Raw genomic sequence first — 15,084 nt, 5'->3', positions numbered from 1 at the left:
ATAAAGCCTTTTAGTGACAAAAAGGAAGGGATAGTGCAATATAGTGGGGTGTTGGAAGTCAAAAATCTGAGTGTAGTGGCACAGCTGCTTTGTAGCACAGGTCCAGGGTCCATGGGCCATAGGATAAGGAGCAAAGGCAGTCCAAAGTGAACAAGGTGACCCTGTGGCACACAAGAGGGACAATCTGGAGGGCATCGTTTCCTGGTGATGGTCTTGGCAACAGTCTCTGTTATTTGTCTGGGTCACAGGGACTGTTTGCGGGGTGGTTCACCTTCTGCAGGGGAGGGTTGCTGTTGTCCTGTGGGTGGTGTTGCAGGTCCTCCTGTCCACTTGCTGCAGCAGATGTTGATGGCTGGTGAGTGGACTGGCTGGTAGAAGTGGGCCGCTGGTGTGCCCTGTTCTCCCGCATGGTGTTGGCCATGTCACCCAGCACCCCTACAATGGAGGCCATCTTGGCATTTAGGCCCTGCAACTGCTGCATTACCGCTTGGTGGTATACCCCTTGCAGCCGCTGGTTCTCCTACATGATGGTGATCACCTGTCCCATCCTATCCTGGGATTTGTGGTATGGCTCCAGGACATGTGTGAGCGCCTCCTGGGCAGTCGGTTCCCTGGGCCTGGCCTCACCATCTTGCCTGTGTCGTGTTGACTCGGGTTCCTGTACAGGTGGGCACACTATTGATCGACGTGTCCTAGGGACAGGCGTTTGGGGATGTTGGGTAGTTGCTGTGGTGTTGGAGTCGGAGGGGGCGGTCCAGTGGTGGAATGACTGTGAGATGTGAAGCCGACTGACCTGTGGTCCCAGATGGGCCAGGCAGTTCATCCAGCTTGGGACATCCAGAGTTGCTGTCATCACTGAAGGCATCTTCTGGTGGAGGACTGGATTGCTGTGGCACCTGCTTATCACTGACATTGGCTGGGGCACCTGTGGAGATGTAAGTGATTTGTTAGGGTCATTGTCTGTCACATATACCACATGTCTGGCTTTCACTATGGGTTTGGTGTTAACCTCCCACCTTTGGTATTGTATGGTGATTGATTGTGGGATTGGTAGGTCTACATGCTGTCCATGCATTGCTGTTGGGTGTGCATGCTGAGATGGGAGGGGTATGCTTGCAGTGGGTAGGGCATTAAGGGGTGCACAATTTGGTGTGGTCATTGGGGTGGTGCACTGTATGGGATGGAGTGGGATGTATGGAGTCAGGGTGAGGGGTGACATGCCATGCAGGTATTGGTGGGGGTAGATTGGTAATGGTAACTTACCAGTGTCTGGCCCTCCAGTGACTCCAGTGAGGCCCTCAGGATGCAGGATTGCCAGGACGTGCTCCTCCCATGCTGTCAACTGTGGGGGAGGAGGTGGGAGTCCACCGCCAGTCCTCATGATGGTGACCTGGTGCCTTGATGTAATGGAACGCACCTTCCCCCGTAGGTCGTTCCACCTCTTTCAAATGCTCTCCCTTGTGCATGGATATTGTCCCACTGAGTTCATCCTGTCCACGATCCTCTGCCATAACTCCATCTTCCTGGCAATTGAGATCTGCTGGACCTGTCGCTCTCAAACAGCTGTGGCTCTACCCTGACGATTTGTTCCACCATCACCTGCAACTCCTCATCAGTGAAATGCTTTTGTGGGGACATGCTTATTGTGTGGTGTGTGTGTTGTGCAGAGGGTGCTCGGTGCTGAGGTAGGGTGTGTGGTGTGTGATGTGTGACGGATGTATAGGTAGATGTGGTGTCTTTGTGTGCACTTCTCTAAGGGTTTGGCATGAGAAGGTGTAGCAGTCTTTTCATGTTTGTAAAGGATTGTGGGTTATGTGGGGGGGTGTTTTATTGTGCTGTTGGTGGATATCTATATGTGTCAGGTGTGAGTTTTTTAATCTGGTCAATGTTGGCTTGAATTGGTGTTGAGTGGCCAATTCCTCTGTGGCAGTGTGCACTGCCAGTGGCTGACCACCATTGAATGTCCGCTGTGGTGATTTGTGGGTCATAATTTGGAGGGCAGTGTTTTGCTGGTGTAGGGGTGAGAGTGGTGGGTCTGACAGTTTTTTGCCTTTGTTGGGTCTGGTGGACTTGTGCTTGTCGCTGGTTTCTGACAGTTTTGGGTTTGTGTGTCATAATCTGGCAGGCGGATTACCGCCTCCGTGGCGGTCTGTTGGCGGCCGTCACCACGGGGGTCTTTGGAAAAGACCGCCGATGTCATAATGAGGGTCTAAATCACCAATTTGGTGCGTGGGTTCAGGGCTTCTGTGTTTGTCAGCTTGTAATTTAATTTGGGTCTTGTGTTTAGCTAGCTTGTTTTTCACTTTCTATTGGATGTCCTTTAATATCTTTAATCATTCAGTGACGGGGGACTGAAAGGGGTTAAGTCTGGAAGGGTTACCGGGAGATTACGGGGATGGGTACCGGTAAGAAAATAAAATGGTGATCAACCTAACCCTGAGTGGATTGAATTATTATATGTGAATTCTGCCACTGGTAAGGCCTGGTCGCAAGTCTCTGTTAGTGAGGACAGAAGACACCTGAGTGTTTTTTCAAATATTTGGTTAACTTTCACTGTTTGACAATCCGTTTGAGGGTGGTAAGCAGTAGATAGGGCTATTTCTATGCCAAGTTAAAAACAAAAGGACTTCCATCATGATGTGAATTGACTTCCATGATCGGAGATAATTTTCGTGGGCAAGCCATGGTGTTTGACTATATGGTGTAAGAACAGAGAGCTAAACTCAGCAGCCATTAGTAATTTCTTGAGTAACACAAAATGTGCTATTTTTGTCAAGAGGTCTACTACAACTAACACAGTAGTATGTTTGTTAGATTCTGGTAAGTCTGTAATAAAATCCATGCTGACTGTGTGCCATGGTTTAGGGGGAATTGGCAAGGGTTGGGGAAGACCAGCGGGAGCGAGGTGTGAGGATTTACTCTGAGCACAGGTTGGGTATGAATTTACATGGTCATAAACATCTTGGTGCATGGTTTTCCACCAAAATTTTGTGAACAGTTTTCTAAAGACTTTTGTATACCTGGGCGTCCATCCAGAGAAGAATCATGACTCCAGACTAATACTTGATGTTGCAGTTCCTGAGTTGGAATGTACAATTTCCCTGCTTGTAAGTAATAGTCTGTTTCAATCATATTATATGGTTTTCTAAGCCACTGTTCGGGGGGAGGTCATGAGATGCCATCTTGACATTATCCATGAAGGTATCTATTGTGGTTAGGGCTAGCACTTTGTCTGCAGGTATTATACTGAGAGGGTTACAAGAACTAGCGTCCTCTGGGTGTCCTATATGTGACAAGATATCTGAATGAAGTTGTTTGGTCCCCGGTCCGTATGTAATAGTAAAATCAAAATTGTTGAAGAAGTGAAGCCAGCACATTTGTCTGCTGGTCAAAACTTTTACTGAACTAAAGAACTGCAAATTCTTATGGTCGGTGTTGATGGTAACAGTGTGCCTTGCTCCTAGCAAGTGATGCCACCACTAAGTAAATGCTGTTTTAATAGCTAATAGTTCTCTTTCAGCTATGGTATAATTTTATTCAGCTGGAAGGAGATTTTTTGAAAAAAAAGCCTACAGGATGGAGATGCCCTGTTTGTGGAATTTTTTGCGATAACACACCTCCTATAGAGAATTGAGAAACATCAGCTTCAACTGAAAATGGCTGCTCGAGATCTGGGTGTCAGAAAAATGGAACAGAGGTGAAACTTCTTTTAAGAGTTGTGAAGGCCTGTTCTGCTGCTCGAGACCAGATAAATGGTTGTCCCTTCTTTAATAAGGGGATTATAGAGACCACTATTTGTGAGAATTGTGTGATGAAGTGCCTATAAAAGTTAGCTAAATCAAGAATCTTTTGGACATCCTGAACAGATGTAAGTGTTGACCATGCAAGAATAATGTCTACCATTTTGGGGTCCATGGTAATGCCTCTGATGATAAGTGATATCTTAGGAACTCTACTGAGTCAGTGTTAAAGGTACATTTTTCTAATTTGGCATACAGGGAGTGTTTACATAGATGTTGCAGAGTGGCCCTAATGTGCTGAATGTGTTCCAGCTTATTTTTAGACAATATCAAGATGTCACCTATATAGACGACAGAGCACACATCAAGGAACTCATGTAATACATCATTGATAAAGTATTGGAATGCTGCCAGGGGATTGCAAAGCCCAAAGGGCATCACAGTGTATTCGAACAAACCGAACATTGTCTGATAGGCAGTCTTCCATTCGTCTCCTTCCCTGACACGGATCAAGTGATCCTCACCACGCAAGTCTAGCTTGATGTAAATGATGGACCCCTGTACTTGATCTAGCAAGACCGGTATTAGAGGCAGGGGGTAACAATTTTCGATGGTTGCTTTATTCACCATTCTGTAATCATTACAAGCCCGCACATTTCTGGATTTTTTGCAACGAAGAGGAGATGAAATGGGAGAAGAAAAATGTCTTATAAACCCCAAATCCAACAACTCATTCAAATACTTGCGCAGATATTGATTCTTGGGTTCTGTTAATGCATATATTCTACTGCAAGGAAGGACTGCTCCTGGAAACAGGAATATCCAACAATCATAAACCCTATGGGGTGGCAACTGAGTTGCTTTGACTGGGTGAAAGACGTCTTGGAAATCCCGATATTCTTCTGATAGAATAGTGGGAGAAGGGTTCATTTTTTGTGGCACAATGTAGGGATTTCACAGGACAGCAGGCTTCTTGATAGCATATAGTCATGCAGAAGGGGGCGTCCAAAGTAACTGTTTGAGAAACCCAATCAGTTTTAGGATTTTGGCATTTCAGCCAGGGAATACCAAAAATAACACCAATGGTGGAGATATCAATTAACTCAAAAGTTATATCTTCTGTATGACCATTGTCACATACTATGGTTAACAGATTAGTGTGAAACCGAATAAGGACAGAGGCAAGGCTGATCCATCAACTGCACTAACTGGTTCGGGTACTGCCTTGGTAACACGTAACACTCCCAGCTTGGTTGCTAGGACCAGATCAAGGAAGTTATCTGTAGCACCTGAGTCTACGAGCACTGACAGACTTTGGGGCTCATTAGGAACACAGCGGGAAACACCGCCGTGTTCATGCTGGCGGTCTTTTCATAGACCGCCAGCCCTCTTGAGACCCCGCCGGCCGAATAACCCCACCGGCCTGCATTCTGCCGGCCCAGCAGAATGCAGGGACAGGACATTGCCGACGGTTCCACATGGAGCCGTCGGCAATGCCTCAGTGTTGTGGGTGCAGCAGCACCCTTCATACAGATCACTGCCCGTAAATCAGGCAGTGACCTGTGCAACGGGGCACTGCACGGGGTCCCCTGCACTGCCCATGCCAAGTGCATGGGCAGTGGAGGGGTCCCCAGGGTGGCCCCAGAGCACCCTTCTGCCAGCCTTCATCTGGCAGGGGAACCCGCCAGGGAAAGGCTGGAGGAAAAAGGGTTCATTATTTGGAGGGCGGCACTGCTTGCAGCACTGCCCTGTCAGATAATGATATCCGCCATCGTCAAGCTGCCTGTCGGCGGTAGCCTGGCAGTGGTGGAGGGCCACCAGAGGCGACCCTCCCTGTGTTCATAATATGGCGGTTCAGACCGCAATGCCGGTGACAGTATTTTCTGCCGGCATGGCGGTCTGAACCGCCATGTTCGTAATTAGGCCCTTTGTCTATTCTGATGGGATAGAATGAGGGTTACTCTTATGGTCAGGTGTCTAGGTAGTCGATTTAGGACATTAGTCAAGTATTGGGTGATATGGTAAATGGACCCTCTCGGAGAAGCAATCTCAGTTCTCTTCAAGAGCATTAGTTTGAGGATTCTGGGCTGCAAAAGAATTACTTCACTAATACACTGAACATGCAGAAACTATAGTACATTGCATAACGTCAGTTATTGTTGACACATTTTGCATACGTTTCTATAAGGCCGAACAAGTCTCTTCCTCTTTTAACAATACTTTCAGAGTCTTTGAAGTAATGTCCAGACTCAAAAACAATCAACTTGACTAAAGTGCTTCTTTGTGTTCTGGCGTAATCTCTTACCAATAATAGCTTTGATACATTTGCTCTATTTACAATCTCCTAATTCTCAGGTGAGCACTTGTTACAGGAAATACGTCTTTCCTTAATGTCAGTTTAGTGGTATATTGGTTTCCCACACACTCAATAAATCACACTATTCTTATCGTCACAAATTATTTAAAAGACAGATCTCTGTTTTGTTCCATTTAAGCAATTCATCTTTCTTTACCTTGAAATTAAGTTACTTGCTGTTTTGCAGCAGGAAGGAGGAGGCGGCGGCAGGAAACTCCCAGAGGACAGGAGCCCTTTAAACATTTCATAGCTCTCCGCCTCGCGTGACGCGCTATTTTGCAGCGGGAAGGAGGAGGCGGCAGCAGGAAACTCCCAGAGGGCAGGAGCCCTTTAAACATTTCATAGCGCTCCCGCCCCGCGGGACGCGCTGTTTTGCAGCGGGAAGGAGGAGGCGGCGGCAGGAAACTCCCAGAGGGCAGGCGCCCTTTAAACATTTCATAGCGCTCCTGCCTCACGGGACGCGCGCGGGCGGTGCCCGGGCAAAGCCCGGGTCAAGGGCGGGCCCGTCCTTCGCCCGTCATCGACCGGAAGAGACTGGGCTGGGCCCTCCCTCTAACGTCTACTCCTCCCGCCAGATATAACTTCGTCCGGGAGCTGTGTCAGGTACTGTGTGAGTCCATTTATTTTAAATGGGGAAGAGAAAGATTAATGTACAAAAGGGGGAAGGCGGGCCCACCTCCCTTCAGTCCTCCATTACTAGTTACTTATCTTCGGTGATGGGGGCCATCGAATCTGAACTTGAACATGTAGAAGAACGGATTGGGGCTGTCCAAAGAACTGTACAACACCCCCCTTTGGAACCTATCGTCCACATATCCACTTTTCCAAGAACCCGTCCTTCATTACCGATCCCATCTTCGAATACCAGACATTTGGGCGACGATATACCTCCTACCACTGGTCGAACTAATTCTCCTCCCCTATTAGTTATTCCTCCTCTCGAAAGCTCTTGTTCTCTGGCCGATTCTCCTCCCTTGAAGAAGAGGAGAGCCAGGAAAAAGCCCAAAAATACAAAAAAAGCCTTGGGCTCCAATAAGAGACTGCCCACCCTCCTGGCTCAAAGTGACAAAGCCTCAATCTCCTTGGTTTCTTCCCCTGAACGTCCTCTGAGCAAGGATGCTCCTGAAGACTTTTCTAGTATTATTGACTTGACACTCAAATCCTTTTGCACTACTTTAGAGGCGAAACTTATCACTTTGATCACTAGGAAGCTTGATTGCTTTTGTAATGATGTGACGAGTTCTCTATCTAATTTTTTTAAACCAGGACCATTAAGTACGTGTATACACCATAGCCCAGAATCAGCCTATCAACCCACCCCACCTTCTACCTTGGTACCCCAAGGAGTAAGTAATCCTCTGCTTGATCCACAAGCCGTCTCTGGTCAAGAAATTTAAATTGACAATCCAGCATTAGGGCAGATAAGGGAAGTTTACTCCTCTAGGTTGCGAGTTAATGGTCCAAATAAATTTACTAACCACGCAGATTCTTTACATTTACCACCTGACTGCAATCCGTATGTTTTGGTTCTTTCAAATGTTCGTCCTTTGGAGTGTTCTAAACAAGAAGATACTCACTCTCTAATTAGAAAAGCTGGTCACTGGTTGTATTCTAATTTTAAACCTAATTTCTTACACAATGATAAGATTCTTATGGCCCATAGAGTGAGGAGGGTTGGATATTCAAAGGAAATGGAGGAGGGAGATTATGTTGTTTTAAATTTTACTAATCCTTGTTCGTTGACTATTTTTTGACCAACTTGGATCATTGTAGTATGTCAAGTAACAGGATTCAAATACATCCCCTGAGTCATTTCTACGACCCTGTGCTCTTACCAAATCGCATTGTTATTAATTCAAGTATCCATAGTCCAGACCCAGAAAGGTTTCATTTACAGGTAAATGTACCCTCCAGCAATCGGTTTTTGACTCTTAACCACCTTGACGAGAACCATTGACTAACAGCTTTGGTCCCCCCTGTTCTTCTATCACGGAGAGACCGAAAGCTGGTAACATCCATGTTGAATGTACCTGGGACACAGAAATGCCTGCAATGGATTTGCCAGTTCCGATAAATACTAAAACGTTAATGTTATGTCCTGTGTCTAGACCACTAACCCTGCTTAGCTGGAATATAGCAGGGCTGCGATCTAAAATTGACAAATCGGATTGGAAGAGCTTTATTTCCTCCTACGAAATAATTTGCTTACAGGAGACCTGGTCTAAAGATACGTTCCTTCTAAACGGTTTTACCTCTCTGTGTCAGCCAGCACTAACCTCCCAAATGGGGAGAGCGCGCGGCGGCCTTCTAGTTCTTGTTTCTTTGCATCTCCTGCTTTTAAATGTGTCCTTAATCTGGTCTTCCCCTTATTTCATGGTTGTTTTAGTTTCTATTAGTGGACAAAAGGACATCCTAATTTTAAACTTTTACAATAATATTCCTCGGGGCCTTCTTATGGGTCATTTGGAGGAGGTAACGGACCTCATAGACTCATCTCATGTTTTGCAGAATAGTGACCTAATCATTCTATGGGTGGGCGATTTCAATACTCCTCTGTGTAGCAAGGAACACATGGACCTGTGTGCCTTCCCTGCTGAGGGCAGAGAGTCATTAATTCATTTCAATCATACTATTGAAGGAGACGCCTTGAACCTTTTTACTTGTAAGTTTGATTTGGTTCACGTTATAGAGAAATTGGCTCCTGACGCCTGTAAAATACCAACCTTTACTGGGAATTTGAAGGGGAGTATTATTGACTTTATACTTATTGGCTCCTCTGATTTTTATTTAATTCCAGAATTCAAGATTACGCCTTATTGTGCGAGTGATAATAACCCCCTTAGTATTATTTTGGACCTAAAAATTAACCAGGCACCTAAGAATAAAAGCCTGAGAGCTGCTACTGTCTATAACCCAAATTGTGGGCTACGTTTAAAATGGGACAAAATAGATCCAAAAAATTTTAACCAGGAAATTGTAAGAAGTAGGTCTGACTCCATTCATATGTGTTTGTCCCAGCAGTTAGATCCTGACCGTATAGTCCGTGAATTTGAATCTTTAAGCACTAATATTTCACGTGCCCTGGTGGTGGACAGGCCCTCGAAGGGGCCGGTGGCCCACAGATGGTTTGATTCTGTGTGCTCATCCGCCCATAAAAAACTCAAAGACGCTCTTAAAGCAGTTCCTCTCTCCCGCCAATTAGTCAAATTAGTCAGAGCTGACTATAAGGCCGCCCTTGAAAAATGGAAATCAGAACTTAGGTCTAAGGCCTGGGACGAACTTCTGGCTGCGTCTGAGTTGAAGGATACTTCTAAATTCTGGAAAGTGATAAATCACTCCTACTTTTCTGATAACCATTCCAAGGTCGATGACTGTCTTACTGCTGAGGACGTCTGGGTAACTCATTTTAGAAAAGTCTTCGCTTCGCTTCGTTCAGGAATTCACGAGATTCTGCATTTAACAGATAATTCTTCTGCACATTCTATTTTAGATTTTAGTACTAAGGCCCCAAATACTACCTTTGATTTCCATGAGGTTTTAAGCGCTATTAACAGATCAAGGCAGGGAAAGGCTCCTGGCCCTGATGGGGTTCCCGCTGATCTTTTTAAATCAGAAATTGACCTTTGGGGCCCGCTAGTTATCAATGTGTTGAATAGTGTGGCAAATAGTAAGGTGCCCATCTCATGGAAATCGGCTATTATTGTCCCCATCTTCAAAAAAGGAAACAGACAAGATCCTTCTTGTTACAGACCAATTTCTCTCATTGATTCGACTGCAAAGATTTTAGGTAGTGTGATCTTGTCCCGGTTAGAAGATTGGGTGACCGAGGCTCAGATTTTATCTCCTATTCAATTTGGTTTTAGACCCGGTATAGGCACAGTTGAGCAAGTTTTAAACCTGCAGCTGCTACTCAGTAAATATGTGACAGTCAAAAAAGAGTCCATTCATATGGCTTTTATTGATCTAACTAATGCCTTTCATATGGTCAACAGGTCAAAGTTATGGCAAATTTTGGGAGCTTTAGGCTGTGATCCGTCCCTATTGGAGCTCATCAAACGCTTACACACAGACCTAATGGTTTCTGTTCAGGTCGGCCCACATGGGCAGAGAACCTCTCCCATTCCGTCAACAAGGGGAGTAGGACAGGGATGTATCTTAGCCCCCTTTCTTTTTCTGATATACATAAATGGGCTCTATGAGTCACTGGTAAAACATGCAAAGGACGTACCGAAGATGGGCCAGAGACTACTGCCAGTTTTATTATACGCTGATGATGCAGTTTTAATTGCTCGTACTGCAAATGGTTTACAGGGACTATTGGAAGCATTTTATAATTTTATGTTGAACCTCGATTTGAATGTAAATTTCCCCAAGACTTTTGTTATGACCTGTGGCCCACGTAACACAAAGTCTAAACAATTTATTATGGGAGGACATATTTTAAACAAGGTTAAAAAAAATTGTTATCTAGGCATGTATTTGAGTTCTTCTTTGTCTTGGAAGACACACATTAATTTTAAGCTCCAACAGTTGATAAGGAATAATGAAGCGATATTTCGCTTCTCAAACAAATTAGGCCACAGACCCCCTGCACATATGAAAACCCTTTACAACTCTAAGTGCGCTGTAGCAGTCCTTTACGGGGCAGGTGTCTGGGGCTATAACAAAATACCCTCTCTCCAGAGCGTTGAAAATAAATTCCTGCGCAGATTATTGTTGGTTCCAAAATGTATCGCAAACATCATCTTCCATGAAGAACTTGGCCAGCGCTTTTTGGAGGATAGGGTCTCTATGGCTCCTCTACTGCTCTGGATCAGATGTTGGTCAAACCCTATGGCAAAACTTGTCCAAGACTGTATTTCTGATTGTTTACAACTGGAAAATTCAAATAGGATCCCTTGGCTTATGTTTCTGCGAAAATCCTTTGAGAACCTAGGGCTTAGGTACATGTTTGATGAACCACATTTGCTAACTACAAACTCTAGGTCTGTTTTGAAGTCTACTTATTCCAATCATATATCAGAGCTGAGATTTTATAGTTCTCTGAAACTGAAATCTTTCGATCCCTATTCTCGGATTGTGACTGTTCCATGCCTCGAACCCTATTTGACTTGGTTCTCAAGCTTTAGAATAATTTCTCTTTTAACACTTTTTAGACTTAATCTAATTCATTTTAAGGTAGCTTTCCCAGAACCATGTCTTTGGAAAAAGGATTTACCACTTTGTCCCTGTGATTTCAAATCAACTCAGAGTACCTCGCATTTTCTTCTTTTTTGCCCTTTATATGCTGCTCCTAGAGGAGCTTTCATTCTACCCATTTTATGTCCTCTTAGACCCATTCACTACAAGGAAGCTTTACTATATCTTCAGAGATTGCCAGATATTCAAATTTGTCATCATGTATTACATTTTGTTACAGCTTCTTTAAGTATTAGGAAAAGGCTTATTCCATTTTAAATTTGTTATATGTATGTATAGTTTATCATTTTAAGCAAATACTTGTATTTTTTGATTTTGTGATTTTATTAATGTTTAGTATACTTATCTGTTTCTGTTAAGGGGTTTTAGATTGGATTTTTATGCGGTGTTTCTAGTAATGGTTTTAAGTTTTATCTGTGTTTTATAATATTTATAGATCAGCAAATGCGTTCTGGTTCACACTTTTCTGGCAATCGCCGAATAAAGTTATTTGACTGACTGAAGTTACTTGCTTGAAAATTTCAGAAGAACCCAAACTGGGTTTTTTCACCTTTCTTATTTTCTCTCTTTTACAGGAAATATGGCAGTGTTGGCAAAAAACAGAAGAGGAGAGTCAGGACTCCGCAGGAAGCTGACCAGAGGAAGAGGATTGCCGGAACTCAACTGGAGTCTTTCCAGAGGATGAGAAATGCTGGAACTCGACTTGGAGCTGGTTGGAGAATGAGGAACACTGGAACTCGACTGAAGGCAGGCTGGAGGACAAGGAACTTGACTTGCACTGGAACTCAACTGGAGGCAGGGTGGAGGACAAGGAACTTGACTTGACTTGAAACAGGTGGACAGAGCAATAAGAACAAAGCCAAATCAAATGTGCACATGTGCCTTTTGGCAGTTGATTGCTTGTTAAGACAATGAGCAATTATCTTTCAGATTGTGACACATGTTCAATACAGATCACATTGAGAAGAGCACATGTTTTTGCAGTTACAGTTGGAGTAGGTGGAGAGGCAGTTGGTTGCTTGTTTAGGAAATGAGCAATTATCCTCCTGATTGTGGCACATGTTCAATACAAATCACATTCTGCAGACCACATGTTTTGGCAGTTACAGTTGTAGAGGGTGGAATACAATGTGCATGTTCAACAAGCATTGGTTATAACAAATGCGACATTTACCAAGCATTGGTTATTGCAAACTTAATATTCAAGGATGTAATGAATAGACCCAACTGAGTCTGAATGCTGTCCTAGTGTACAGACAACAGGCACAAATGTGATGGAGTACCTTGTCTGCCATATGTTCAGTTTGCCTGCCCAATTTAAAGTTGAGTAGACCATCAGATTTCTTTTGGTGGTGCCCCTATTGGCTCCATCAATAGGAAGTCTTCTCCGATGACCTGACAGAATGCTGGCCATTAGAGTAAGGGCATGAAAATACCCACCCTCTTCAGGGTGGATGCTCTGATGTCCTATGTTGTGTCGGTCAATGCCAGGAAACTCTTAGTGGTGACAAAGAAATAATTTGAAATTTTTAAAGCACTGTTGTACAATTTGAATTTGCAGTACTCTTGAGTCAAAAAACAAAAGAAGAATACACAAAAAGGACAGAAGCAGATTTTACAAGGAACCTCATAATGAACAGAGATGAATGTGAAGCAACATTTAGATATTGCTGTACAGCAAGTTAAAGAACCTTGTCATGTATTCAATCAAGAGCATTGCACAGAATTGTCTGTATGTTAAAACATGATTGCAAATTAAGTAACAGTGCTCTGATAATTTAATGTTCTGTATGTAATCCTTTGTTTTTGTTTACACTAGACCAGAAATCTTACGCTGGCAATCAACATTGCTACAGACCCTCATGTCATCCACTCATCTACCAGGTGAACCTTTACTATCACCCCTCATCCCATGTTCAGGTTATCGCAACAACCCATTCCGGTGCACAAACCTACAAGTTGACTCGCAGGTATTCAGGGAATACAGGGGATTGGGTTGGACTATGATAGGGGATGGAAGGGGCTAATAATGAAGGAAATGAAGCTCAAAGTCACTTCTCTATCTTTATATCATCCTATTGCAACAACTTGGCTGTGGACTAAAGCACCAAACCTCAAGGCTCCATTTCCCCTCCTTTTGCTCGGCCTCCCGTTGTACACTTCTAAACTAGCTGGTAGGTAAGGTCAGGAGGAGGGATTTGTTTCCATATCATCTCTGGAAGGCAGTTGCACCTCTTAAGGTAAGGGGCTGTGGCAAATACCATGGTCAATTAGTCATTTATTTTCCAAAAGCAAACTCCCACTTTGAGAGTTTGTTTTTAAAAAACAAAACATTGGTGGACAACCGTCACCAAGGTTTTGGTACCAACAGAGAAAATGACATGACTCTGGTTTGTTTGTTGGTACAACTTGGCTGGCGGTGATCTCTAGGTTTGGAGGGTGGTTTTCTGTTAGGGGAGCCAATGTAATGTCCACTGCCACAGTAATAGATAGCGGGCCACTTGCCAAACCCTAAATTAGACCCTTAACGCCTGATTTACAGTTTGGGGGACTAGTTATTTGATCACAAACATGATAGATATCCCATCCGCCTGAATTCAAATGCAATAATGCTGTGGTGCTTGTAATAAGGCAATGGAATATCTGTCACATTTGTGGCGGAGTAACTCATCTTCCAAGTTCTAAGTCAAGCCTCCTGACTTTTAAGAAATCCACAAATCTGTGTATGATGAGTAATATTTTTCATTTTGAAGGAACTCAATAAATGTAACAGTTAAAAGAACTGGTGAATGATACCTATATTAAATTGTTATAAAGAACAATTAGCAATTCTTTTGCAGAACTGTGCAAAGTGCCTGCAAGTGGCGAGTTGAAGATTTTTAACACAAAAGAGAGAGAATGACAATTTCATAATTTTGTGTTTCATGCCCTTCAGTGGCTAAGGGCCAGATGTATCAAAGGATTTTACGCATTCTGTGCCTATGGGAAAAAGCTTTCGTACATATGGCCCTAAGTCTCTTATCAAGCCACTTTGAGCTGTTGATAGTTCTGCCTTACTTGCTGTGTGTCAGGAGATTATGATAAGGAGATAGAGCAAATTTGTTGAGCATGACTGCTGAATGGGGAAAGAAATCCCCTAGTAAGGTTGAATTGGTATCCAAAATCTAAAAGATGATTCAGACATCATGTGCCAATATGTTCCTTGATCACAAACACATGCATGAGTCTGATTCATGCCGTATAATGGTGAAATAAACGCAGCATTCTGGGGTTCAGAGCTACAACTCATTACTGTCTGAATTTCATTGACCGTTAAACAAACTTTCACCTTTTACTTCAAAGCTGGTTGCAATGTCTTTGGATATCTTTCCTGATCCCTGAGCAGTTAGTCCCTTTCTAATAATACTTAGCACTGCAGAAATATCATCCACAATCCTCTTATTCGGTGTATGAAGGGTCAAGGCCCTGCCAACCCTTAGTGACTAGTAACTTTATACCCTAAGAGCCTGATTTAGAGTGCAGAGCAAGGGTACTCTCACAAAGGTAGTAGCTTTCCACTGTATGAAGGTTCATCCACCTCCTCTAGAGTTGGAAGGCCTTGCAGTATATCAGCTGCGGAGACTACTCAGTCTCTGCCGCTGACACATGCCTATGATTACCTGAAGGAGTAGGGGCCTTCCGAGGTTGTGCCATTCATTTGCCTACCCTATTTAGAGTGAGCAAATACATAGTGAGTTTTTAGTTTTGCTTACAGTCATCTAAAACGTGTCAGTAGGTCACAGTAAAAAC

This window comes from Pleurodeles waltl, chromosome 9 (assembly GCF_031143425.1).
Source record: "Pleurodeles waltl isolate 20211129_DDA chromosome 9, aPleWal1.hap1.20221129, whole genome shotgun sequence".
In the NCBI taxonomy this organism is placed as follows: Eukaryota; Metazoa; Chordata; class Amphibia; order Caudata; family Salamandridae; genus Pleurodeles; species Pleurodeles waltl.
Note: the sequence above shows the minus strand (reverse complement) of the source record.